This window comes from Gopherus flavomarginatus, chromosome 3, assembly GCF_025201925.1.
Source record: "Gopherus flavomarginatus isolate rGopFla2 chromosome 3, rGopFla2.mat.asm, whole genome shotgun sequence".
Lineage (NCBI taxonomy): Eukaryota > Metazoa > Chordata > Testudines > Testudinidae > Gopherus > Gopherus flavomarginatus.
The window spans coordinates 236,778,376-236,803,806 of NC_066619.1; the positions used below are offsets into that span (position 1 = coordinate 236,778,376).

Genomic DNA, 25,431 nt, shown 5'->3' on the forward strand with positions numbered 1-25,431 from the left:
TGTGGACTGTCTCAATTTTCTTTTCTCAAAAAGGAAATAGTCATAGTTAATAACTGTCTATTTTGTCTGCCTCTAATAGTAGTGTTTCCTATGGTATGGAAAGAACCCCATGTGACTAAAATAGTGAGAGTTATATTCCTGAATTGTCTTTGAGAGAGAGAATTACAAAGGTCTGGCTTGCCATTTTTTGTTGCTCTAGTTTATACATTTTTAGTAATTTTGGAAATAAAATTACTTGGTGTTAACCACTTAAAACTCCCCTTTCAGCCCCACACTACCTTCCAGTAACTGTCCCTTTGAACTACAAAGGAAAAATAGATGTGTGACACTGTTACCTCATTTCCCATTGTAGCAAGGTGCTGCTGCAGAGGCAGCTAATTAGCCCCTGCTCAGCCAGCCCCAATCAGGTGAAATGGATTGGGGCTGGGGAGAAGCCTGGTGCCTGGCCTCAGAACAGGCTGCACCTGTGGGCCTGCAGGCTCAAGGGCCATAAAGGCTGGCTGGCAGCCAGAGGAAGGTGGGAAGAGAACAGCCAGAGGCACGGCAGTCTCCAGGCTGGGGTAGACTCCCTATAGAGGAGGAGGAGGAGGAGAAGGAGGAGGAGAAGGAGAAGGAGAAGGAGAGTAAGACCTGTAAATAGAATCACTGGTGGTGGGAACTGTGTGTAAATAAAAAGCCACGGGTGCTGCGTCCAGGAGGCTCAGAGTGCTTTTTGAGATAGCAGGGAGCTGCAGCAAGGGGGGCAGAGGAAGAGACCCGGTTAAACCCATAAAGGGAGGAATTTATGGCCATGCAGAGGGGCAAAAATTGTTGCCTACAAGCCCAACAGATCCTTTGGCTGTTAGCAAAGGAGAACACAAAATGCAGGCTATTCTTAGGACTGACTTTTTCTTCTATACTGCTCTTTGTCCCCAGAAGCAAGATGCTTCAGGACCAGGCTGTATTTACATGAACACATGTATTCTGCCTAGATATCCAGCAAACAGAGCTGTGTTGCCAAGTGATCAATTTTGTCTGGTCTTGGTTACAAACTGTTGGGATTTTGTGGTTCCCGATAATAACCAAATGAGCCAGATACTGGGCAGAATCAAGGGTCTTCGATACTTCATTCAATTCAATTCCACAAGACTTTATTTAGTGTGCATAAAAGGAGAGCCCCGGTACAAAAATCACCCAGAATCCCTCCAACAAGGAGCCCCTTCCCTTGCTATTTTATAGCACATGGCAGTTACATAACATGTTACATAACACACACCTCTAACCAATCATATTTAACCTTTCTATTTATGCATTTGTTCATCACATGCTTATACTTCTCCACTCCACATACTGAGCTCATCCTCCTCCCCTTGGCTTTTTCTAGAATGTTACTAGGGTGGCGAGCCACAGCATGCATCTTTATGCATAAGTACCTTCTAAATCACATTTTGTTTAAAATGAACGCAAGCATACCTTTCAAAACCAAGACATTGCCACCTTCCTGAGCCGCTCCCTGGATGGTGAATTCGGATAGGACGGGCGACATCGCTTCATTGTGGTCCTGCACTCGCAACGCCACATGTCACGTGGGGAAGCACGTCGGCTGCCGCTGGGAGTGATTCGAGGAGCGCCAGGAGCTGAGAATCCTGGTACCCCAGATCAGGTCTGAGGATGCCATCATCATCACCCTAAGTGCCGAGGGCTTGCTGGAGAGGACCCTGAAGGCTGCCATCCACTCGCCGTACGTGGAAACCCTGAAGTGTAAACCGGACCAGGGTAAAGCCTTTGAGCTGACCAGCAAGTGGGACTCCAGCAACCGCTTCCTGGCCGGGGGCGGCTTCACCCATTTCGCCAACTGGCGGTTCATCCACCGTGCCCAGATCAACTGCATCCTGCTCAATGGAGCCGTCCACCACAGGAACTGAGACAAGCGTTGCAGGAAGTGTGGCTACTCCAACAAGCCCCATGTCCTGTACAGCTGTAAGTCCCACTCCAGAGCCTGGCAGCTGTGCCACAATACCATCCTAAACCGCCATCCCCGGTACTGACAACCAGCTGTGACCTGACCTCGTCGTCACTGACGAGGCCCAGAAAAAGATCATCCTCGTCGATGTCACAGTCTCTTTTGAGAACAGGACCTCAGCCTTTCGTGAAGCCCATGCTTGTAAGCTGGAAAAGTACGCTCCTCTGGCTGACATCTTGAGAACTAAGGGCTACGGGGTGTGGATGGACGCCCTGATCATCAAAGCCCTGGGCACCTGGGACTCCTGCAATGAATATGTGCCACGGACCTGCAGGATTGGTCGACACTATGCACAGCTCATGCAGCGCCTCATGGTCTCAGACACCATCTGATTGTCCAGGGACATCTCCACCAGACACCAACACTACCAGGTGGCGTGAACTGGAGCGACATCATGTGTTGACTACAAGAAAGGGACCGAGAGACTTTATTCATTGAACCATATGAACTGAAACCATAAACTCACTGAATGTTAAATCTCACCAAATGAGGGTCAATCCGTTCTCGTCATCATATCCACTCATTATACTCTACACCTGAACACAGCCATTATATGAACAACATACCCTCATATCTCAATGTCTGTTCTTTGACCTGTTAAGCTTTTATCCCCAGTCGGGGATATTGCAGATTATGTATTTCTTACTCCATCCAATCTTAAACTGAACTTCACACCCCTTGATAATCTGTACGTTATTCCCTGATAACCAGAAACTTCTATGCTTAAACACTGTACCGTTCACTTTTTTTTAACATCATCTTAATAAAAAATTTTAAATTTGAATGCGGGGGTAATGAAATGTTATCCTTATTGTATGAGTAAAGGGGAGCAGAAGTGTACCTAGCCTGTCTTGATTCACCCTTGCCGAATTGAACTCCCTAAACCGCGGGTTCAGATGTCAGATCCCAATGGGGTAGGGTTTGAAAGCGGGGGACAAGTGTCTTTGCCTGGTGGTGTGGGCTCTGCCTAAGAGTATAGGCACCATTTGTTCTGCCCCTCTCTGCTGTTTAAAGACAGAGCTGATTAGGCCCAATTGAGTCTTTTGTTAGTTAAGTGATCACTAGAGCTGAAATCACTGATAATCAGGTCTAAGTGCTAAGCTTTATACCTGCTACCAGATAGTGTTTCTGAGGAAGAGTTTGCCCAGACTGCACTAGAGGTGAGGTTCCCTCACTAGCTACTGAAATCACTAAGAACTGAAATCACTGAGAGCTGCATGGAACCTCAAGAGACCGACTCGCAGAGGCAGGTGGCAGCAGAAGGTGATGGCACAGGGCCATTGGCAACAGAGCACACAGTGTGGTGGAGTGAATGATGAATGTCAGCAGAGGAGTGAAAGACAGAGCAGCAGTGGCAGTAGGTAGCAACAGAGTGAACAGTGGTAACCGTGAGCCAGCTGCAGTGGAGGCATTACTCGACGTTTCTTCTCTCATGAACGCAACTTTGAATGCTGGGTCTTCGCTGGCCAAGGACAACTGCTGTGAGGTGGAATGCAGTAGAGAGAGAGGGGAGTGGAGTGTCAAAGGGACATTTGTTTGTTGGGATTTCATGCAACATGGTGAGAAATGGAGGCAAAGGACACTGCCCAATGTACTCTGGAGTAGGAGTTTTGCTCATGGTCAGATGTATTTGAATCATAGTTGCAGTGTTTTTCCAAATTAATGTAAGGCTCTTTTCCTCTTTTTATTAAAAGTTTTCTCTGCCACATACAGATTCAATGAGTGGGGAAGTATTGCCTCTTAGAGGCGCCTTGCATGGTGTTTAACTTTCTCAGATTACTGGATGTGAGCTCAAGCCAGTTCTGTGTTGTATTGGTAAGAGTGACCCCTAGATATTGAACCCTCCCCTTGTTGCTGACTCCATCTAGCAGAATGGTTACACATGGAAACCCCTTAAGATCAGTGTTTTTGAAGGATGAAAAGGGAGTGTTGGACACAGCACAAAGGTACCTTAAAATATTACTAGTGATAACAATACTGTTAGAGGGCGGCTTGCCCCAGAGGCTGATAAAGAATGAGCCCTGCCTGACAGGACTCAGGTGAGTCCAGTATAAAAGGAGCAGGAAGTTGCGGTGAAGGAGGAAGCTTAGGAAACTGCAGCTATGCCTGCAGAGAAGAAGGTTACTGGGTAAGCAGGGGCAGGGACCAGCAGAGAGAGCCTGTTGATGTACAAATTCCAGATAGGAAGTAATGAGATGTGGACAGACCCGCAGGGAGGGATGGGCTGTGTCTGCCTGAAACTGGGAGGAAAACTGCATTTGTGTTCTATTTTCAAAGACTTTGTATTATTTTGGTCTACTGGGGGAGAGACTGAACTAGGCTTCAGGCCTGGGGGGCGGGGGTCCAGTGTGTAGCCAGAGGACAAAATACATGGGACCCCTTGTGGGGATTGTTTGAATTACCTGTAGAGTTCTTAAGGGGCCCTGAAGAGGGAGAACAGAGGGAGGCTGCTGCAAAGGAAACTCTGGCCACAAGAAGGGTGCTTGGGCGGCAGCTGCCTGTGTTACAAATACTATTAAAATCTTCAATAAATACTTGCATAGTATTTGAATTGACTAGTTGTAGCAGTAATACAGTCTCTTCCCTAACAGGCTTTCACGCTAAGAAGGGCATAAGAAACACAGCCAAGCTATGGAAGAGTAGTGCAAGAACGGGAAGGTGAGATGAGGTTACTAGGGAGCAAAGATAGGAAATAAGTATCTTTTGTAGGAGAGAATGAGGGTTCCTTGCGGAGAAGAGGGAGACTGTGCAAGGTATAGGGATTAGCATAATGGAAGATGAGAAGTTTAGTGCTGAGAAAGAGACAAATAGTGCTTAAATGTGGGTGAAGGGATTTAGAGACACCCTTGCCTTACTAGGAAAAAAGGTGTATTTTAAACATGTAATAAAATCCTAATGTAGATAAAGCAAGGTATTATTATAACGCATGCTAACAGGTAAAGGTAAATGGTTGGATCCCTTCTAGTGTTTACCTCAACCAGTAACACGTGTTTAAACTTTTACTGCCTTGTCTATACTAGGTACTCTGATAGGTGTTTGACTGTTGATTTCAGCAAGGGTAACTTTTCAGCCTAAGATTTTAATGCATGCTAGTTAAAATGGTTAGCTAACATGTTTGAAGTATAAACCTTTTTTTCCCTTGACTGTAATGTACTGCAGGCTAATGGTAGAGAACTTGAATACTGGGTTAACTAGGCCATCTGTCTGCATTGTAGCAGGGTAGACTGAGTTACCCCTGAACTAGCCCTAACAGACAGATGTGTATATTTCTAGTGAAAGTGATGTCACAGATTCCCTTGACAGCTTGTCATATTGCCTAACTATTCCTAGAAAGCAATTTTCCTACTGAAACACACTACAAAGAGAAATGGATCTGACAAATACTGATTATTTATATTGTAGTGGCATATTAACTAAACTTAGTCCTCTTTATAAAATTCCTTTATCTCATTCTAGGTAGCTATCATGTCTTCCCTTATTTGTTTCTCTAGATTGAATATGCCCAGTGCTCTTAACTTTTCTTCTTTGGCCACTTGGGGAAGAAACAGGATTAAACTATCAATTATATATCTGTATGGAGGGGCTAGAATCATGCTCTTAAAAAACTAAATACACACAGTACACCAAGGAGCTGAGGCTGTCACTGTTTTGCTGTCAAGTATTTTATATTAGTTCTTTGTTTACTGTTAGCTTTCCACTTCATATTAAAGAGATCTTCTCTGTGATTGGCTGTCACCATGCCTCCATGAGTTATAACTGAGAATATCAAATTCAGGACAAACTGCTGAGAAATAGGGCAGATACACCCCACAACTGCTGGTTATTCTCCCTTAAGATATACCAAACCAGCAACAAAAGTAAACTTCTGTTTCACCACACTGGCTAACAAGAAGTCAGAACACCAGTTTCCTTAGGTATTCCAGTCCTTGTTTCACCACGAAAAACACTAGTCTTTAAGATGAGTGGTTCTTTACAACCAATTTCATCAAATGAAATGTTCTTCTGATCCCAAAGGACCAACCACTTAGTCAGGTCAATATATAACTCAGATTTTACCCAATAATCATGCTGTTTCCAATCCTTTAGTATCTAAAATTTAAAGATTTATTTATAAAAAGAAAGAAAAGTGAGACTTAAAATTCGTTATAGGAATCAAATGCATATAATAATTGCAAAGTTCTTGGTTCAGGCTTGTAGCAGTGATGGAATGAACTGCTGGCTTAAGTCAAGTCCCTGGTTGCTTCCAAATCATTGGAAGGTCCTCAGTCCCTTGGTTGGAATGCTTCTATTAGTCCATAGTCCAGAGGTCTGAGCAGGAAAGACGCAAAACAAAGGTGTTTCCAGTCTCTTTTATAGCTTCTCTCAAGGGAAGAGAATTCCATTGTTCTGACAGTGGAAAATTACAAGTAAAAGATGGAGTTTGGAGTCACATAGTCAAGTCACATGTCTATGCATGATTTCACTTAGTCGTTGCAGGAAAGTCCGTTATCTGCAGATAAGCGTCTCCCATGGTCCATTGTGAGTTAAGTGTTCCTTGATGAGCTATTGTATTTGAATAGTTCCTTCACAATTTGCTGGCTAAACACCTTGTTGGTGTTTCCCAGAAGCAAATACATTAGAAATTCAGGTATAGAGCCAATACTCATAAATTCAGATACACAAATGATACATGCATACAAATAGCATAATCATATTCCGCTAATCATAACTTTTCCATAGACATCTTACATGCCACATTTTGTACAAGATTTGTTGCAATTATCTAGCAGTGGTAGCAACAATGATCTACAGGTTATATTTTATTAGATAACGTCACACTGGCACATACATCTGGAAGAGATGAGGATGTCCAGGAACCAGAGTTCCTTCAAAACTCTTCAGCTGAGCCTTCCTCCTATAGCAAAAAACAAAAAGTCCAATCGCTGGTAGATAGAAGAAAGAGTGAAGCATGAGCAAGCTTTCTCTCTCACATACCCTGTAGAATTCTTGGGCATGCTCTTATGCCTTGGAAATAAGTACTATGTTACATCTAGATAGAGAGATCTAGTGTGAGAGATACTTCTTTGGCTTTCTGTGTTTGGGAAAACATAGCACTAACTACAAGAAGATAGCATTACCAGAACTGAAGCCCTGTGCCAACAATGCTCTATTTAAAAATATATATATATATTTTTTTAAGCACAGATTTGGATCTTTTTTTCCTCTAGGTCACTTTTAGTTGCTCTTGGCTTTATGACTTTTGGTTTTCTTAGGCAGCAGCACATCCTGGATGTTGGGCAGAACACCCGCTTGAGAGATAGTGACTTTCCCCAGTAGCTTGTTGAGCTCCTTGTCATTATGGATGGCGAGCTGCAGATGGGGGCTGATCCTGGTTTTTGTTTTTTGTTTTTGTTTTTAATCCCAAGCAGTGTTGCCAGCCAACTCGAGGACCTCAGCAGTCAGATATTCTAAGATGCCTGCCATATAGACAGGGGCTCCAGCTCCAACTCGGTCAGCATAATTATCATTCTAGAGAAGCCGATGAACACGGCCCACCACGAACTGCAAGCCAGCCCATGATGAACAAGACTTTGCCTTAGCCCTCACTTTGCCACCTTGTTTCCCTCAGCCCATGGTTGCGACACTTCTTCACCACAGCCACCACTGTTCACAAAAACACAAACAGAAAAAGCATCTGAAAACAGAGTCGAATTCTGCTGTCAGAGATACCTATGCAGCCCCATTGGAGTCAGTAGGGTTGCATGAGAGAAGAAGAGCAGTGACCATGTAATATTTCTATCCTTTTCTAAATAGTGTGTATTCGTTTAAAAAAACCTCTCAAATAATTCAGGATTCCTCTCTCTAACCATCCACAGATGAGAGAACAAAAGCATAAGTACTCATAGCTTGATACATGACCTTTTCAAATCAGAGAAAAACTAGGAGCTGTTTGTCAAGAATTTAACAGCTGCTGCTCATGAGCCATAGCCTTGATGTATTGGGTTGGCCTTTAGTCAGAGTGGCTATACATTTTGATATTTCATCAAGTTACAAAGGTGCTTGTTGTCACCAGAACAAATAGAAAAACAGGATCTGAATATGTTCCCTCTGTGAATATAAGAGGGAATAGTTTGACTCGGAGCTGCATCACTAGTAGATTAGAAGGCCAGCTGTGGAAAAGAGAGCATTGCCAGATGTGGAGTGCATGTGAGAAAGGTTCCCTTCTGTGAGCTTCCTAAGGTGCTATGGACCTAAAGCATGTGTCTAATGCTGTAGACAATGCAGTATAGTTCCTTATATTTTCTTTATCTGAGGAACAGTATAATTAAATCTGACCTTGTAGTGTCTATGCACAGGGGGGGCAGAGTTAAGGCTGCAAATGCAACCCTGGGTTTCTTAATTTTTCTGCTTAATCATGAAGCCTGAATGTTCTGTGGGTTTGTATAATATGCATATGAGAGACTGTTTTTACTGGTCAGGCCCAACATAGCCAATGGACAGCCAGGTATTTGCTCAGTGGGCTGGTAGCAACTTCAGCCATTGCCTCAGATTGTTGCATTCAGGTTGAAAGAGTGCTGCACAGCAGCAGCATCTCCTGGCTGACATTATACACGCAATGTCTCCAGCTGCAATCTTGTGCCAATGCTGGCTCATTCTGCCCTCGTAGGCTAGCCCTGCTGGTACAGCATGAGGAGGGCAGGATGCAGGCACAGCCCTTCCTCTTCTTCTAGGAGCCACCTCCTAAACCCATGGCAGTGCACCTGGTCTGGAGGGGAACTGAGTGAGCTGCCGATAAACCCTCTCTTCTCCTGCCAGTTTTCTCAGCACAACGTCCCCTCTCAAGCCAGCAGTAGTCTGTCTGCTGTAGACTGCCTGCTTCTCTCTGTTCAGCCATGAGGTAACCTCCCCCTCACGTAATCAACAATTCCTATCTGACAACCCAGGTCCAATTCAAGGGAGTCAGTAAAAAACATAGTTCCCATTTAATTCAACCAGGGGGATCAACTTGATGGTGTGTACAAAGGTAAGAGAACAATGTAGAACTCTAATCTTAACTGACTCTTTTTTCTCTTTTTACTGGCAACTTTTTTTGTATCTTCAGCTATTAACTCAGCTCTGCAATGTAGCTCCCTCCTACTTCCTATTTTTGCCTTGGGGATGAAGAACAGAGATGGGAAGAGCAGATATGAATGCTGCCAGTCACATTACCTGAAGTACCACTGGAAGGTAACTTGATATCATGGTGATGGATACAGTATAAGAACCCAAATTCAACAAATAGAATAACAAAGGAAATATTTGCAGTGAGAAAAGGCCCTAAACCTAGAAGAAATAGTTTGTAAAATAAGGGCAATAACTGAAGTTGGAAAATATCTAATTGTTTCATATTGTACAGTTCACTGTTCAGTGACATCTGGTCTACTCGGCTGGCTGCCTTTGGCTATTGTTGCTTCTTTTGACCTGAGTGGTTAGCCAGAATGTGGGAACCTGCAAGTTGTTTGCGTTAGGAGGAGAAATTGATGATGGAGGCAGGTATTTCTTTGATTCAATCCTGTTTGTTTACAAAAATGTATGAAGTCCTCTGTACCTGACTTCAGCAGGAATCAAATGAGAGCATTTCTTGCCTCATTCAGTCAGTACTCGGCCCAAACTGTTTGCTCTCTCTCGGATTCTTCTCAGTGCCACATTCACAGTGTTTGTTGTGTTAGGTCTTGGCTTTCTGTTGGCTTCTGTGGTGTTTCTTGCTGCTTCTCACACAGTGCTCCAATCCAATCAAACCCCTCCCCTGAGTTTACCAGATCACAGAACATTCTTGGGTTCCATAGCCCAACTCCTACTCCAACCTTGCACATGACTTTGTTTTGGGCGAAGACTTCTCTTGTTTCCATTATCTGTTTCATTGCTCTAGCACTCTTCATGAATGAAAGGTGGCTGTTACACGAGGAGCTTCAAAAAGGTTATGCATTAGGTTAAACAATAAAACTTTCCCCTTGGCCTGTATTTGGAACCCTTCTCATATTCACTTTGTCAGTACACATACTAGCTTACTAACTGAGGGTTAATGCTAAATGATTAATGATGAACCTCAGTTATGGGGACTGGATGTGTGAAGGAAAATGGAGCCTTTCTTCAGATCACTGGTTACTGTCCCATTGATATTTGGTGATTGTGTGAAAATAACTGGTGATTTTAGGTGAATACCTACAGATTTTAGTCTTCTTAGATAGTAAACTCTTCTGATCAGGGACCATGTCTCCCTCTATGTTTATACAGTGCCCAGCACCATAGAATCCCTAATCGTGGGACCTCTGGAAGCTACCGTAATAGATACCATTAAATAATTAGTCACCTTTTAGGGTGCCAAATGGTGGTTTTATAATCTAGTTATTGACTCTCTTTTGACACTTGTCACTACATTATCTGAGCACCTCACACATTAATGATTTCCTCCTTGTTACATGCTGTGAGATAGAGAAGCATTATCCCCTTTGTGGTATTCTGGGAAATGTAGTCTAGGAGTGAGTGGCCATTCTATTCTTGATTTTTTTTCAATCTGTATCAGTGAAGGATTATGGGTAATTCCTTTCTATAAAATGAGCTGAGCTGAACTGCCAGGGTGGTCTTTACCAGATGAGGCTGAGGCACTGTTGCAAGGGACATCTGAGAATCTAATTCTATGGAGAGAATACCACAGGTCTCAGGTCAGGATTGACATACACTTCCCAGACAGAAAAATTCAAGCCTCTGGACTTTGCTGTATTACAGAGAATGATTACTGTGTGGACATCTATGGCAAGCAGCTGTTCCAACCTTCACTGATCACATATAGTCAACTGCAGCACTAGCAAAAATTCAGTAACTTTGAGACAATCAATACAAAAAAAATCCCATAGCAGCTATTTGAAGGCATGGCTGTTGATCTAAAATTCAGATTCACATGTCCTTCCTTACATATCAATGAGAAAAAATCTTCATAGCTGTCATGTGTCTTCCATCCTTGCTTACTCACTCAGTGCCTGTGATTCTTGTAACATGTGGCATTGAAGAGCTGGAAACAACTTTCCTAGAGGCCTCTCCCAAAAGTCCTATATCCACAGAACTTGCAGTAGACATAAGCAGATGTTTAGGGTCCCGAGCAGCCCACTGTTTGCTTTTTAGTGTTGTGTATGGGGGGCCCCCAATCAGCTAGCACTGCCTCTGTATATCCAGTTGCAAGGTGGCTCTCTACTCCCATGGTGGCACGGGGGGACAATCACAATGAATTTGGCCCAACCTCCATCACCACAACACTAGGGACTGGAGAAATAGTCAGGATAGGAGGATCAACATTCACTAAAGAGTTCTTTCTTGGGACTTAGCCAGTATAGGGAAATGAGTCTGTAAAGCGCACCTACCTTGTCTCTGGCTTTTGGCCTGCTACTCTAGCCCTATGAATTCTCACTCTTTTTTCCACTAGGTTTCCTATTCCTCCCCACCCACCCCAACCAAAAGGGCTGCTAAAGGTCTCGTACAGTTGTAGGTGCCTTGTGATGTGCTTGATGTAGAACTGTGCATGGAATGCCATCATGTGCACAGTGTGTGGGCAAGGAGAGGAGTAGGGACCAGTGAATCTGGAGTCTACTTTGAGCCTGGATGCAATGTCTCTGCAACAGTATAGGCAGGAGGAAGTAAACAGAGACAAGCCTGCCCTGCATCAGAGCCCCTTCAAGGTGCCAAAGGCTACTGCATAAGAACACAAGAATGGCCATGCTGGGTACACCAACAGCCCATCTAGTCTAGTATCCTGTCTTCTGGCAGTGGCCAGTGCCAGGTTCTTCAGAAGAAATGAAAAGAACAGGGCAGTTATTGAGTGGTCCATCCCTTGTCATCCAGTCCCAATTTCTGGCAGTCAGAGGTTCAGGACACCCAGAGCACGGGGTTGTGCCCCTGGCCATCTTGGCTAATAGCCATTGATGGACTTATTCTCCATGAACTTATCTAATTATTTTTTGAATGCAGTTATATTTTTGGCTTCACAACATCCCTGGCAAGAATTTCCACAGGTTGTCTGTGTGTTGTGTGAAGAACTTTCCTTTGTTTGTTTTAAACCTGCTGCCTATTTGTTTCATTGGGTGACCCCTGGTTCTTATGTTAAGTGAAGGGGTAAATAACACTTGACTATTCACTTTCTACACACCATTCATGATTTTATAGACTATCATATCCCACTTTAGTCATTTCGTTTCTAAGCTGAACAGTCTCAGTCTTTTTAATCTCCCCTCATACGGAAGCTGTTCCATATCCCTAATAATTTTTGTTGCCCTTCTCTGTACCTTTTCCAATTCTAATATTTTTTTTGAGATGGGGTGACCATAACTGCATGCGGGCATACTACGGATTTATATAGTGGCATTATGATATTTTCTGTTGTATTGTCTCTCCCTTTCCTAATGGTTCCTAACATTGTCAGCTTTTTTGACTACCACTGCATGGTGAGAAGATGTTTTCAGAGAACCATCCATGATGACTTCAAGATCTTTCTTGAGTGGTAACAGCTGATTTAGACCTCATCATTTTATATGTATATTTGGAATTATTATTTTCCAATGTGCATTACTTTGCACTTAGCAACAATGAATTTCGTCTGCCATTTTGCTTCCTAGTCTCAGTTTAGTGAGATCCCATGGTATCTTTTCAGTAAGCTTTGGGCTTAGCTTAGTACTTTTTATTGTTTGCAAACTTTGCCACCTTGCTGTTCAACCCCTTTTCCAGATCATTTATGAAAATTTTTAACATTACAGGTCCCAGTACAGATCCTTGGGGAACCCCGCTGTTCACCTCTGTCCATTTATTCTTACCCTTTGTTTCCTATCTTTTAACCAGTTACTGATCCATGGGAGGACATTTCCTTTTATCCCATGACTCTTTACTTTGCTTAAGAGCCTTTGCTGTGGGACCTTGTCAATAGCTTTCTGAAAATCCAAGTACACTACATCCACTGGATCTCACTTGTCCACATGTTTGTTGACCGCCTTAGGGAATTCTAATAGATTGGTGAAGCACGATTTCCCTTTAAAAAGGGCTCGTTGACGCTTCCCCAACACATATTCATCTATGTGTCTGATTCTGTCTTCGCTATTGTTTCAACCAATTTGCCTGGTACTGAAGTTAGGCTTACTGGCCTGTAACTGCCAGGATCACCTCTGGAGCTTTTTTTTTAAAAAATCAGAGTTACATTATCTATTCTCTAGTCTGTGCCTGGCATAGGCAGACAAGGGTCAGTATTTCAGTTCCACTTAAGGGGGCTAAAACCAAAGGCTGGTGGTAAGATGAGGATGGAGTTGGGGAGACAACTTGAGATGGATAAACAAGTAGGGGAGGATGCACAAGAGAATAACTTCACTGGTGATTCCCAAAGGGATGGGAGTCTGGAAAGGGGCAATGGGTGAGCTTTCTCCTTGTAGTTCCTGAAAGGTCTAAAATGAATAGAGGAATGGCAGTGCTGGAACTAACTCCTAATATGTCTGCAGTGAGGCAGAAATGGAGGTGCTGACACTGGGAGACTTGTGTGCCTCCCGGACTCCCATGATTGCCTCATAGGAGAATATGAGGAAAAGTAGTGAGGGATCCTACCTGTGGTGGTCTTTTGCTTTGCTTTGCTTTTTTTCCTGCACTTTCTTTGTACTTATTAAATCAGTGTCCATCTCCGGTGCCAACACTTCAGAAAAGATGTTGAGAAATTGGAGCGTTCAGTAAAGATCTGCAAAACATGCCTTTATAGTGAGACAACAGAAGTCAAATCTATTTAGTTTATTCAAGATAAGGTTAAAACATGACTTGATCAGTCTACAACTACCTATACAGGGAAGAAAATTCTGATAGTAGATTTAGTTATTCCTACTTTTTCCCCTAAGGTTTGAATCTGAAGCTAGATAAAAATATTCACCTTATTTCTATATGAATTTAACAGTGAGGATAATTAACAGTTGGAATAACGTACCTAGGTCTGCGGTAGGTCATCCATTACTTGAAGTCTTTGAATCAACACTGTATATCTTTCTAAAAGAGATACACTAGCTCAAACTGAAATGATGGGTTTGATGTAGAAATTATTTAATGAGTTTTATGGCATAAATTATGGAGCAGGTCAGATTAGATTACCCTAGTGGATCCTTCTGGCCTTAAAGATCTATGAAAACTACTGAGAGAGTTGGGTGGGTGGTCGATTGTCTGGGCATAAAAGCAATATCTCTTGTTTGTTTTTTTGGGAGCACAGTTTACCATAGTAGCATATTTGCAAAGATTTAGCAATCCATGTTCTAAGACATTAGCTCACACTGATTTATAGGGATTTCAATCCCCAAGAGTATGACAACAACACTGAGTGGTTTGAGGGGAGAATAATAAAGCCCATTAGATGATATTTCAAGGCTTGGTTTAAAAGTGCTTTTGGCAGTAGCAGACCTCATCAGTCACAGCTGCACCTGTTGCCAAAAAAGTCAGTTACAATAAGCAACAAACGTAGACAAAATCTTAAATGCTCTTATGGATATTAAAAACAAACCCATAAAAGCAGTACAAGGTTTAGCAAGATTGAGCAGAAAAAAAATCAATGTCCGTGTCTATGAATTCAAACTGCCTTTAAGGGTAAGACAAACAAGCCAGTGAGTGTGATTTATGAAGTAAATAACTCATCTCACTGGGATCCCAATTTCAAATTCTGGCTGTTGGCAAACTGTGTGTGATAAGTGTATTACCAATACTCAATATCCATGGTAATTAATCTCTCTGTATAATATTCAGCTATTATAATAGGTGATAAAGTTTCACCTGAACAAGATTCATGCTAAAACTATTTTATTTCTATAGTCTCTCTTACCTTTTCTAATTTGATTTTCAACTCAAAAGAAAGTTGGAATATTTACCTTTTTGTTTTCACAACACACTCGTGCCAGGCCTTCCATGCTCTCTAATCAATAGTTTGGTTTTTTTTGAGAATACTCTCTCATATATAGACAATACACAAGGTAGAAGTTATGCAGTAAACATGTGGCATAACCTGTTCCAGCAATTGTCCCAGAAGAATATACAAGCATATCTACAGGTTAACCCTCCAGTTCATTGTTATTTCTTCAGCACGTACTAATGTGAGATGATATGCAAGATCACACACAACAATCTCAGGCCAGCCAAGAAATACAGCCACTAAATATTATATTAAATTCTGCCAGCAGATTGCATATGTATAACTCTGTTTCTTAGATATGAGTGGCAGGTATTTTAGTAATTTCAAATTGAATATGTTTGCCAGAAAGCTGCTATTGTACATTTCCAAACATCTGATGGAAAATTAAGAGAAATATCCTGTGTATTCTTTCTGATTAAGCGGATTAACAGTATGTCTCCTTTCCTTTATCTTACAAAGTCACACATCATTGATGTGAGTTGTATGGACTAGGAAAACATCACAGAGCTTATGAAGAACTGTGCTTTGCTACTGACTCTTAAAGCAATGTGTGTGCTGTGCTCTTTGCCATCAGTGTCTTTCCTGAATGAACACTAGCTTTAGCCCATACGAAAGGGCTAGTTCTGTAAACTTAGGACAGTTTGCAACTACTTTTTTTTGGACAAGTTCTTCCCAGAATGACAGCAAGCTTACAAGAGAATATGAGAAAATACTTATTTTCCTAATACTTTCTGGTGATTATATAGTAGACAATCCATACCCGAACCTGAAGCAAATACTCTGCAGTAACTACGCACCACACCACAGAAACACTAACCCAGGAACCAATCCCTGTAGCAAACCTTGTTACCTATTCTGTCCCCATATCTACACTAGCGACACCATCAAAGGACTCAACCACATCAGCCACAGCATTAAGGGCTGATTCACCTGCACATCTACTAATGTTATATGTGCCATCATGTGCCAGCAATGCCCCTCTGCCTTGTACATTGGCCAGACTGGACAGTCCCTATGTAAAAGAATAAATGGAAACAAATCGGACATCAGGAATGGTAACATACAAAAACCAGTAGGAGAACACTTCAATCTCCCAGGACATTCTATAACAGATTTAAAAGTAGCCATACTTGAACAAAAAACACTTCAGAAACAGACTTCAAAGAGAAATAGAAGAACTAAAAATCATTTGAAAATTTAACATCATTAATTTGGGCTTGAATAGGGACTGGGAGTGGCTGGCTTATTACAAAAGCAGCTTTGCCTCTCCTGGAAGTGACACCTCCTCATCTATTATTGGGAGTGGACTACATCCACCCTGATCGAATTGGCCCTGTTAACACTGGTTCTCCACTTGTGAGCTAACTCCCTTCTCTTCTTGTGTCATTATATAATGCCTGCATTTGTAACTTTCACTCCATGCATCTGAAGAAGTGAGGTTTTTTACCCACAAAAGCTTATGCCCAAATAAATCTGTTAGTCTTTAAGGTGCCACCGGACTCCATACCCAAACAGATATTCAGCAGGAAAAAAAAAAAAGATATTGTGTCAAGTCATGGCATCATCACACAGTTTTTACTCAAGCAAACTCCAAATGAAGTTAATGGTTGTCTGCCTGAGCAAAAGATGAGGAAAGTGTGACGGGTTGGATCACAGAAACCCCCCTGGGAGCTGCCAACTGATGTGTCAAGACTACCTGTGCTTCTGTTTTCTTGCCAGCTCAGGACTCCAGCACCCTGTCTTGGTGAGCCAGACACTCCTGTCTGCTCCAACAAAGACCCAGAGTCTGAATTACTTGCCCCAAAGCTGCAGGTTTACTTGAAAACAGCTCACAGAAGTGTGCTTGTCTTTAACACTCAGATGCTCAACTCCCAATGGGGTCTAAATCCAAAGAAATCCATTTGACTAAATACAGAAAGTAGGATTTAAGTAGTTCAAAGTAGCAACAGACAGCACAAAGTCACCAAGCAAAATAAAACAATATGTGCAAATCTATGTCTAATAAAACTAAATACAGATAAGATCCTAACCAGTTCCAGAATGCTCCTTTTACAGACTAATCTCCTTTTAGCCTGGGTCCAGCAATCACTCACACCCCCTGTAGTTACTGTCCTTTGTTCTAGTTTCCTTCAAGTATCCTGGGGAGTGGAGAGGCTTGTTCTTTAGCCAGCTGAAGACAAAATGGAGTGGTCTCTCAGAGGTTTAAATAGACTCTCTTTTGTGTGTGGAGACCCCTTCCTCACCCTGTGTAGAATCCAGTCACAAAATGGAGATTTGGAATCACATGGGCAAGTCACATGCCCATGCATGACTCAGGACTTGCAGGTAGCAGCCATTACCCACATGCTACCTTGAACGCCCTCAGGTAGACTTCTTATGTGAATTGGAGTCTTCCAAGCTCTTTTGTCTGTTAAGTGCTTCCTGATTGAGCACTTAATTTGCACATTCCTTTCCCAAGAAGTAACCAAATATTCTAACTAAGGCCATGGCTACACTGGCGCTTTACAGCGCTGCAACTTTCGCACTCAGGAGTATGAAAAAAACACCCCCCTGAGCGCTGCAAGATACAGCGCTGTAAAGCCTCAGTGTAATCAGTGCCGCAGCGCTGGGAGCGCGGCTCCCAGCGCTGCAAGCTACACCCATAAGGGATGTGGTTTACGTGCAGTGCTGGGAGAGCTCTCTCCCAGCGCTGGTGCTCCGACCAAACACGCACTTCAAAGCGCTGCCACAGCAGCGCTTTGAAATGTCAAGTGTAACCATACCCTAAGGGCTTGGCTACACTGGAGAGTTGCAGCATTGGTGGTGGGTTTACAGCTCTGCAACTTACTCACCGTCCACACTTGCAAGGCACATACAGCGCTGCATCTCCCTGGCTGCAGCGCTGGCTGTACTCCTGCTCTGCCTGGGGTATAACGATTGCAGCGCTGGTGATGCAGCGCTGCTCCACCAGTGTGGCCACCAAAAGTGCTGTAATTGGCCTCCAGATGTATTCGGAGGTATCCCAGAATGCCTGTTCAGCCACTCCCAACAGCGCTGCAAACGCTGCAAATGTGGCCACACTGCAGTGCTGGTAGCTGTCAGTGTGGCCACACTGCAGCGCTTTCCCTACACAGCTGTACGAAGACAGCTGTAACTCCCAGCACTGTACAGCTGCAAGTGTAGCCATATCCTAAGGCTACTTAGGCCTTGGCTACACTGGCGCTTTACAGCGCTGCAACTTTCTCGCTCAGGGATGTGAAAAAACACACCCCTGAGTGCAGCAAGTTTCAGCGCTGCAAAGCGCCAGTGTAAACAGTGCCCCAGCGCTGGGAGTGTGGCTCCCAGCACTGCAAGCTAATCCCCACGGGGAGGTGGAGTACGTGCAGCGCCGCGAGAGCTCTCTTCCAGCGTTGGCGCCGCGAGAGCTCTCTTCCAGCGTTGGCGCCGCGAGAGCTCTCCCACAGTGCTGGCGCCGCGAGAGCTCTCCCACAGTGCTGGCGCCGCGAGAGCTCTCCCACAGTGCTGGCGCTGCGACCACACTCGCACTTCAAAGCGCTGCCGCGGGAGTGCTCCGTAGCAAAGCCCTTAGAAATCAAGCAATTATAAAGCCAATGTTCATAACTTTGAACACACAAATGGTGCCTTCATAAAACTAGGATGAACATAACCAATAGATCATAACCTTTACATAGATATGTTACATGGCATATGTAGCAAAACCCTATTCCAGTTATATCATACATACATTTATAAGCACCCTCCCATCATGATATAATTCCCCACTCTGAACCTTAGCGTCCAAAAGATGGGATACCAGCATGAATTCCTCTAAGCTTAATTACCAGCTTAGAACCTGTAGTGCTGCCACCAACCAGGAATTCCAGTGCCTGGTACACTCTGGTCTCCCTTGCCCGGGGAATCCCAAGACCCAGACCCTCTGGATCTTACCACAAGGAAAGTAAACCCTTTCCCCCACCGTTGCCTCTCCCAGGCTTCCCCTCCCTAGGTTACTCTGGAAGATCATTGTGATTCAAACTCCTTGAATCTTGAAACAGAGAGGAAAATTCACCTTCCCCCCTCCTTCTCTCTCCCCCTCCCAGACTCTCCCTGAGAGAGATAGTAATCCTAACACAGAGAAATTAGCCTCTCTCTCCCCCTTCCCTCCTTTCTCCCCACCAATTCCCTGGTGAATCCAGACCGAGTCCCCTGGGGTCTCACACCAGAATAAAAAAAATCAGGTTCTTAAACAAAGAACTTTTAATTAAAGCAAGAAAAACAGTAAAAATTATCTTTGTAAATTTAAAATGGAATAGGTACAGGGTCTTTCAGCTATAGACACTGGGAATACCCTCCCAGCCTAAGTATACAAGTACAAATTAAAATCCTTTTAGCAAAATACAAATTGGAACTCCTTCCAGCCATAAGCCTAACTCGCTTTATCTACCTAGTACTCACTATTTTGAACTAATAAGAGCCTGTATCGGAGAGATTGGAGAGAAACCTGGTTGCACGTCTGGTCCCTCTGAGCCTCCAGAGTGAAAAACCACCAAACACTAACAGCACACACAAAAACTTCCCTCCTTCAAGATTTGAAAGTATACTGTCCTCTGATTGTTCTTCTGGTCAGGTGACAGCCAGGCTCACTGAACTTAACCCTTTACAGGCAAAAGAGACATGAAGTACTTTTGTTCTATTAACCCTTGACTATCTGTTTATGACACCCCTATAAAGCCTTATGGGGTACACTGTCACAGAAAGACCTCTGGTCATTCAACACCTGTCTCAGGACCCTCTATGTGCTCCAAGATTTTGGTCACAGTAATAAGCACTATACCTGGTTTGTAAATTAGTCAATTAAACTGTCAATGAGTCCTAATGCTATGGGGGTAGAATAAACATTAACAATGAATTAAATAAGCCTGCATATCTAAAAGCAGAGGTAGATGGATTCATTGTGATCTTTCAGTCAAGACAGTTAACATGACAAAGCAATATTAACAAGGCCAGCAGGCAAAGATTGATAGAACTTCACTTGAAGGGGTGTGTACAAAGGTGGGCTGGTAGCTCCAGCTGTGATGATCTTCCTTAAAAGGAATGGTGGGGGTAAGAAGATGCACAAGTGTAGAAAAAAGTAACATTGTAAAGCTGTAAAAATACAGCTTTTTATCCTGAATGATATGAGAACCACCAGCTGGCCCAGTTCCAGGGAAGTATAATGAAATGCACTTGCCCAAATGTTCATAGAAAGCAAACACCAAAGGCATGTGAACCTGGCTGAAGCAAATCCATTTTAAAATTTGAACAAATATTTGTGGAAGGGGGAAAAAAAACAGTATTGACCCAGCTCTGATCACACATTGAAGTTCCCAAACTTTAGGTCAGCTGAAGCTGGAAAAAAGGCATTTAGGAAACATCTACTGCCTGGGAAAGTAGAGAATCCAGGAGAAGACATGAATCTATTAAGGGCTTGGCGAACATGAATCACCTCCACAGTCAGACAAACAAGAGAGAGAGCAGACATAGCCCCAGCAACACCTTCAAATGAACTTGTAATGGAGTCAGGGATTATAAGCAATCTTTTAAACAATTGTTGCCCCCTTGAAGAATTTGTAAAAGCGCACAGGGCAAATTACAAATTTCTATTAAACCTGGATGTACGCTTATCCCAAAATGGCTAAAAAACATTTATTACTAATACAAAAAATTGACTGAAAACAGTGCAAGTTAAGAATGGAGCTTGTCATGCTATAACCAAAACATCAATCCTTTTCATTCATTTTAGTTCTGTCCGGATTAACATATGATAAAAATATTACTGAATACCTTTCTGCTGAAAGTGCTAACTGATGTACTAAATTATACAACACATCAGATGATGTGATTAAATATTCACATTACCAGCTATTTTTAAAAGAAGCCTCCCAACCGTACACAATTCATTTTACCATGTACATTAAGATCAAATATATTTCAGTGTTGATATACCTGAGAGCAACTGTTTAACTGAATAAACCGTAATTGACTGATGTACAGTATTTATATTGCTGTACTTGTAACCAGAGAATAGCTTAGCTAATTATTAAAACTAATATAGCATCAGATTTCAATACATGGGCCTAAAACAGTGATACGCAGACTGAGGCTCAAGAGCCGCACGTGGCTCTTTAATGTTTCTCTTGCGACTCTTTGCAGCACATGATATTAAAACACTAGGTGACTGAATTATTAACCAAAGTTATTAACCAATCAGGATGCTTTTGCTATGTTATTAACCAATTAAGTTAATTTATTTTCTGCAGGAATAACATTTACACACACACACTTAATATTTCCCCATCATACTGTATAAGTATGAATATATAGTAGCAGAGTAAATGAACAATTATTTCACTCTACAATAGCTTTTTGGGTAATGTTGATGACTAATTTGGTTCCTGAACCACTAAAGTCTGAGTATCACTGATTTAAAACATGTTTTGAAAGTTAAATCATCCCCTCTGCTATATTTTCATATGTGATTTGAGCTGCAAGATTTGCATCCATTGTGCACAGGCAATAACTGGCTTCTGTGCCCCTTAGCAAAGATGAATTTACACTTTCAACAGAGGGGGGAGCAGACCTTCCAGCTATCTCTTGAAGAGGAGACCCACTGTTAGAAGATGGGATTAGGCCGTTCTACCCCAGCTCACAGATTAATGCTAGGACAGCCCTTTCTTGTCAAACAAAACAAATCACACCACACATCCACAAAACCTAGAGAGGGACAGAGGCCCCTCACCCCCATATAGCCATAAGCCCAGTGGTCAGGGCACCCAGCCAGTATGTGAAGACTCAGCTTCAAATCCCTGTTCCTGCTTCAAATCAGAGGGGACTTGAATCCAAGTCTCCCACCTCCCATGAAAGTGCCCTAACCTATTGGCTCTACTGGAGTGGGTCTCTCAATCTCTCCTGTTGGTGCTATTCCACTTTGTATAAATAAATATTAATGGGATCAGGGACTTGAACCTGACTCTCCCATATCCCTGAGTTCTAGCAGACATTTTTCATTTCAATGGGATCAAAGCATGTTATATGTCTTTCCCCCCATCCCTTTAATTCTCCAGGACAAGGTGATATTAAGACCTTCAGTTTGGCTTCATCTGTTCTGAGTTTCTGATCTAAAACACCTTTCAACCCACCCATCTTGTTGGCTTCCAATCCTTTCAATATAATTTCTCAAAACCAGAGCCTAGTACTTTACTCAGACCCCAAAATATCTACACTTGACAGCACGGAAGCCATCTGATGGACTTTGTGTGAAAAGAACTGCTCACTGGTGTGTCAGTTGTGAGTGCTGGGAAGTGTAACTAGTTCAAAAGACTACACTGAAATGTGCCACACAGGCATGGACCTCTGTCACACTAAATGGTAAGTGGGTTTTCTAGGGAATCCCTGAAGTGAGGTTAAAGCAAATTCTCCAACTCTGTTTATGCCAAACAACAACACACATATCCCCATCCCAAACGCCCTTTAAAGCTTCACCCAGAGAAGAGGGCCACTGATTGGTGATTGCTTGTTACAGAAGTCCAAAGATAAAGGCCCAAAGAGGATAAAGAGCTGTATAAAGAGAGAGCTGAAATGCCCCAAGGTTGTTTTTGTTCATGTCTGGTTTCATTTCAAGACCATACAATTCAGTAGATATATGTGAGAAACTAATACCTACCACAGCCCTCTGTTGAAGTTGGGTGTGACTTCTGGTAAAGTTTTAGCATATGTGCAGTTTCATTTATTTATTATTTTTCTCTGTAATGCTTTTGCTCTAAAAATAAAAAGCATTTTGCTGTATGAAGGCTGGTCAGTAACTGGTGTGCACTGTTGTAGTCCCTGAAGAAAGGTTAACCACAGTGATTGGACCCCATTCAGAGCTGTTGGGGAAGTCACAGTGAGGTGCAGAAGGACTGCAAGCCTAAATCCCCCTCATGAGGGAGACTTGGGTCTTCACCCAAGAGAAATGATGGTTAGGAAGCCTGAAATCTTAAGTGGGTGCCCTTGAGGAAGACCACAAAGGGGGTCAAAGATTCAGCTAACCTGAAACTGTTCAAGAACCGTGTTCAGCTGTTCCAGAAGTCTTTATTGATAGTAGGAAAGTCTCTATAAGACAATCATATATGGCTAAGTGGAGGCATTTTTTCAATATGGTCTAACCAGAAACTTATTCAGCAGGAGGACTCTTCTCAGCAATTCTGGACCACCTGTTATCCTTGAAACATTCTGGTCTGTCAATCACTCCATTAAGGTGCATTTGGCAGCTTTTTGTGCATTCCACCCTCAGCTCAAAGGTCATTCAGTTCTCTTCCCCTCCTCCCCGACTCTGGTTTCCAGTTTTTAAAGGGATGGTCTCATTTGTTTTCACCGCTCAGAGATTCCTTTCCTATCTGAGATATGAATGTGGTATTAATAACTGTAATGGACCCTCCTTTGAAACCCGTATTATCCTGTTCTATGTATGATCTTTCTATAACAGTGGTTTTCAATCTTTGTTCATTTGCAGATCCCTAAAATATTTCAAATGGAGGTCAGACCCCTTTGGAAATGTTAGACAGTCTGCAGGCCACAGGTTCAAAACCACTGTTCTATAAAGACAGTATTGTTAGTGGCTATCACTTCAGCTCACAGAGTGAGTGAATTTTGCAAGCTTTGATGGCAGAGCCTCCTTATAGAGTTTTCCATAAGGACCACACCCAATTTTTTTTACCAAATGTTGTTTTGGATTTTCATTTAAGCCACCCTATTCACTTACTTCTCTCTGTTTTCCTGAGCTTCATGACTCAGTGTACTTATGGCCATGTCATTCTTGCTGGCTAGAACAAAGCCCTTGGAAAAGTCTCAGAGCTTTTGTAGTTTTTGCAGTAAAACTAATGATTGGACAGTATCTACTCAGAGAATATCAAATTATATTAAGATTGCTTATTCTTTGAGCATGCTCCCCCATCCCTATTCAGTTAAGGTACACTCTACTAGAGCTCAGGCAATATTTGTAGCATAGGTTAAAGGAGTTCTGTAACAGTATAGTCTTTCCTTATATAAGGGCAGGGAGTCTGGGCTCAGCCAGGCCTGTCCATGGACAGAACAGGTGTTTGGGCCAGGGAGAGGGGATTATCAAATCCAGCTGACAAGGGGTCAGCTGATTCCTATAAAGGGTTAAAAGCTCAGTTGAAGGAGAAGTAGCAAGAAATAGAGTGGGTCTTGTGAAAGATGTGATGGTAAAGGCTACTAGGTGCTTCCAGAAGATCCAGGTTCAGGGGAAAGGACTAGGTTAATATGTACTAATTATGTTGAACTGTTTAATTAAATTTGAAGACTACATTATGCTTAAAGTAATGGTCTAAGAAGACTCTAGGCATGGCATTAGTCCTTCCTAGGCTGGGGAAACAGACTAGTAGACTTCTAGGTTTCTATCATGAAACACACCCACTCAGAATAGGATCTGTGTGGACAAAAGCATCTATAAGAAGTCCAGTTACTGTAAAGTAAGTAATCTTTTTGCTATGACTTGTGAGATTGCATCAGCTCCCATGCTTAAATAAAGCTAGAAACTGCCAGAAATTAGGGAACATCAGTGCAGTTTCTGTAAAGAGAGGGAGAATAGGTTATTTACTAGAACTATTTCAAAATCTTTCAAGGACAAGCTTTTTTAAAAACATCATTTATCTTTCAATTTTTAACAGAGTTCTAAACAAATGTTCTGTTTAGTTTTTTGTCTCTTTTTACAGGAAAAAAAATAGGCTTTTTTACCATAGTAACTTTAGTGTTCCAAATGTATTGTTTCTACAGAGCAACACTGTAAATCACATATCTAGCCATGGAACCTTTCTAAAACTACAGGGAGTACTATGCTTCTAGAATGTAGTACTCAAGACATATGTATGTACCCAAGTGGCAGTCACTGCTTAAAATGGTCACATGGCAGGGCTTGTAATCCTACAGTAGGGTGCTGTAGTGGTCACATAGAGAGAATACCCTACTTCTTTCTGTGTGCAGAATGAATGACTGCTAGAACTGAATCTTAAAACCCTCAGACAGGCTTTCCTACTTCCATTCCTACACTCTCATCTTAAACTATTATGTTTCCCATTCATTCTAGCCCTTCATTAACTCAATCCCTCTATCTTACGTTTGCATTGACTTGCTCTTCCTCCTCATTCACTTCATACCCACCCATTTATACTCACTTCTCTTCCTCTCATGCTCTCTCTCACTTTTCCACCCCTCCTTTCCTACATATCTCTTCATGATCGTCTTATCTCTCTGCCGCGGTTTCACCGGTTGTGCGTAAGAAAAAGAAGTGTGTGAGTGAAAGATAGGGAACAAGTGTGAATGGATTATACTCTTGCTAAGAAGACTCCAACCTTGCATGCAGTATGGACAATCTGCTTTTTATTCTTTGGATAGCTAAAAGCAGCAATTTATGGCAGACAAAGCCACCACATTCTAGACATTCAAGAAAAGCAGTCTGCTTGGTGAAGGGATCTGAAACAAACTCTTT

General features: G+C 42.5%; 1 protein-coding gene and 1 pseudogene across 1 annotated transcript in view; one reads left to right on the forward strand and one right to left on the reverse strand.

The window, feature by feature from the left end:
• The window catches only part of GABRA2 (gamma-aminobutyric acid type A receptor subunit alpha2), a 333,249-nt gene that overhangs the window by 174,561 nt on the left and 133,257 nt on the right, over positions 1-25,431 (forward strand). The gene's annotated exons all lie outside the window — the stretch shown is intronic.
• On the reverse strand, positions 7,217-8,635 carry LOC127046361 (histone H2A.J-like; annotated as a pseudogene).